At 37.6% G+C, this 3,786-nt stretch overlaps 1 protein-coding gene and 1 non-coding gene across 2 annotated transcripts in view; one reads left to right on the forward strand and one right to left on the reverse strand.

The window, feature by feature from the left end:
• The window catches only part of LOC115062985 (uncharacterized protein C8orf34 homolog), a 76,888-nt gene that overhangs the window by 34,061 nt on the left and 39,041 nt on the right, over positions 1–3,786 (reverse strand). The window lies entirely within an intron of this gene.
• LOC115063009 lies at positions 2,273–2,379 on the forward strand. Its single transcript, XR_003842893.1, has one exon. It is a non-coding gene; the product is annotated as a U6 spliceosomal RNA (small nuclear RNA).

The raw sequence follows: 3,786 nt of genomic DNA on the forward strand, positions 1-3,786 counted from the left end.
ACACACACACACACACACACACACACACACACACACACACACTGACTCCACATTGTCTAACATGCTGCTTTTGTCTTTTCTTATGTATTGTACTTAGCAAAGTCCTTGACATACTCTTCATTCATTACCATTGTTCTCATAGTTTCCATTCAGCTTGCTTTAATTTGGTTAACTACCCTGGGATACCTGGTCACACTGGGACTTCTTCATCTGCTGTGCAGAATGGAATATTTCAGAACAGCCTTGCATCAGCACTTTTAGTGGATTCAGAATAAATTACAGTGAAGAAAATGAGGAACTTTAAGTGTTTGTGACCTGCATCTTTGGAAAGAAGGAGAGACCATAATTTTAGTTGATTTCTCAAAATAATCTTTGACTCAAAAGGGCTTAAGAACTCCCATTTGTATTGGCTTCTTGTCTCCTCCAAGATGAGTTACGGTTTCCTCAGCAAATTACGTGATTCCCTCCATTGGACAATCCCTAGATGTGTCTACAAATCCATCTTCTTGGATATTCTCCTGGGGTTGAATAGTCTATAAACTCAGAGCTGCTTTCACTTTTTCAAAATTATTTTGTTGTGAGTCCTCTGTTGATATACTGTTATCTTTGGCCAAATTCCTCTGTCCTCGTTTATACCATAGGCTTGTTCCTCGTTTTTCATTCTGGATCCTCCCCCTTTCAAAAGCTTTCCTTCTGGGAGTCTTAGCATCTGTGCAAATCCTTACCATCTCCCTGCTTCACTGTGTCTCATATATTTATTTAGATGTCTTAAGCTTGGAGAAAGAGTTTTGTCCCTAAAACCTATGTTAAAGGATTGGTACATTATAGGGTCTAAGGAGATTTTTTTTTCAGATATTTTCTTTCAATGATTAGTTCAATTTGGAAGTCAGGAAATATGTGATCCAGATGACAGGTAAGAATCTCTACAGACTCTTTATTTATAAAAATATGCATTTGAAAAATCCTAAATAGCATCCTGCATGTGTCCTACTTTGGTCAAGTAGTTCTCTACACAGTCCACTTAGATACAGAGAATGTGTCGGGGGCTGCTGTGTCCAGGAAACAGGAAAAAAGGACATGGGTAGGTGAAGTAGGAAAACAAATCCATGTGCTGATGGATCACTGAGTCTACTACTGTCCTTAGCAGGTGGCTGTTATTTAATCCCACGTGAAGTTCTGAGGAACCTAATGAGATGTGACTTCAAGTATGAAGTCACAAAGCATTTATTTACCGATACCTAGTCAGGAGTGAATCCTGGGCAATGGCTTTTCTTAACCCATGATTTGCATATAGACTACTATTCCACAATTGCTGGTTGTTATCCCTGAGTAGGAAATACAATATAACAGGACTAAGAGGCATTGAACTTTGTCCCTACACAAAACTGGTTACCACCCCTTAAAGGAGCTCAACCAGAGGTGTATGTATCAATGGGAAACATAGGAGTCTAAGAATAGCTGTAGATATATTTGTTTGAAACAAGTTGAAATCAGATTCAATTTTATAGTAGCCAATAAATACTGAAAAATAGTATCACAAATTTTGTGGTATCCTTACTGGCACAGTTTTAATAATGAACTTAACAAGGACAGGTATACCCACCCATGGGAATTATTATGCCTGTCATATATGCCTGTGACTATGTATCATTGAGAAAGACTTGTTACAAAAATTTAGTAAGAAATTACCCAAATATTACAAAATATAAACACAAGGAAAAGGGGTTTGTCAGGAAAAGGTCAGAGCTCATTCAGGACTTTGGCTGTGACAGTGTGGGTAATATGTGGGTGATGTTGGCTGGATTTCACTATTTCACTATGAAAAGCACAGAAGGGACCTCCAAGGTATCATCCAAAAGAATCGAGAATAGCACAGAATTGACTCCTGAGGAGGGAGTTTGAACAATGTAAGCAGTGAAGAAGACAAGACAATTTATACCATTTGGTTAGTTTGTTCTTTTTTAAGAACCCAAAAGACTCAAAGAAGTATTATATGTTTTAATACTATTCTTAAATCCATTCTGTTGTCCTGGGAATGCACAGTACTGTGGGTTTGTAACCTAGCAAAGTACAAACAGAATCCCTGGCATTCTTGGTCCTGTTAAACCAAGGCATGGGCAATGGATCATCCAATCAAACAAGTATAGTTCTTAACATACTAAAAGACTTACTAACTCTGTAGAGATAAATAATCACTTTTCTGCACACATTCATTATTTTTGTCAGAACACTTTCTAGAAGAAGCAGCATCTCACTTAAGAGTAGATAGATAGTGCTCGCTTAGGCAGCACATATACTAAAATTGGAACAATACAGAGAAGATTAGCATGGCCTCTGTGCAAGAATGACACGCAAATTCGTGAAGCGTTCCATATTTTTAGAATTACACCATATTTCTCATCAGAGACTATGAAAGCCAGAAGATCCTGGAAAGATGTTATGCAGACCCTAAGAGAACACAAATGCCAGCCTAAGCTACTATACCCAGCAAAACTCTCAATTACCGTAGATGGAGAAACCAAAGTATTCCACGATAAAACCAAATTCACACAATAGCTATCCATGAATCCAGCCCTTCAAAGGATAATAAAGGGAAAACATCAACACAAGGACAGAAACTACTTCCTAGAAAAAGTAAGAGAGTAATCCTTCAACAAACTGAAAAGAAGACAGCCACAAGAACAGAATCCCAACTTTAACAACAAAAATAACAGGAAGCAACTACTTTTCTTTCATTTCTCTCAACATCAATGAAATCAATTCCCCAATAAAAAGACATAGACTAATAGATTGGCTACACAAACAGGACCCAACATTTTGCTGCTTAGAGGAAACCCACCTCAGGGACAAAGACAGACACTACCTCAGAGTAAAAAGCTGGAAAACAATTTTCCAAGCAAATGGTCCGAACAAACAAGCTGGAGTAGCCATTCTAATATCAAATAAAATTGACTTCCAACAAAAAAGTTATCAAAAAAGGACAAGGAGGGGTACTTCATACTCATCAAAGGTAAAATCTACCAAGAGGAACTCTCAATTCTGAATATCTATGCTTCAAATGCAAGAGAAGCCACATTCATAAAAGAAACCTGAGTAAAGCTCAAAACACACATTGCACTTCACAGAATAATAGTGGGAGACTTCAACACACCACTCTCACCAATGGACAGATCCTGGAAACAGAAACTAAAACAGAGACATATGGACACTAATGAAAGTTATGAAACAAATGGATTTAATGGATATCTACAGAACATTTTATCCTAAAACAAAAGGATATACCTTCTTCTTCACACCACATGGTACCTCCTTCAAAATTGACCATATAATATGTCACAAAACAGGCCTCCACAGATACAAAACTATTGAAATTATCCCATGCATCCTATCAGATCACCACAGACCAAGGCTGATCTTCAAGAACAGCATAAATAATAGAAAGAAAACACTCAGGTGGAAACTCAACAACACTCTGTCCAGTGATTCCTTGGTTAAGGATGAAATAAAGAAAGAAATTAAAGACTTTTTAGAGTTTAATGAAAATGAAGCCACAACATTCCCAAACTTATGGGACACAATGAAGGCAGTCCTAAGAGGAAAATTCATAGCCCTGGGTCCCTCCAAAAAGAAACTGGAAAGAGCATATACTAGCAACCTGACAGAACACCTAGAAGCCCTAGAACTAAAGGAAGCAAATTCACCCAAGAGGAGTAGATGTCAGGAAATAATCAAACTCAGGGCTGAAATCAACCAAGTGGAAACAAAAAGAACTATTCAAAGAATCAA

This window comes from Mus pahari, chromosome 22 (assembly GCF_900095145.1).
Source record: "Mus pahari chromosome 22, PAHARI_EIJ_v1.1, whole genome shotgun sequence".
Classification (NCBI taxonomy): Eukaryota; Metazoa; Chordata; class Mammalia; order Rodentia; family Muridae; genus Mus; species Mus pahari.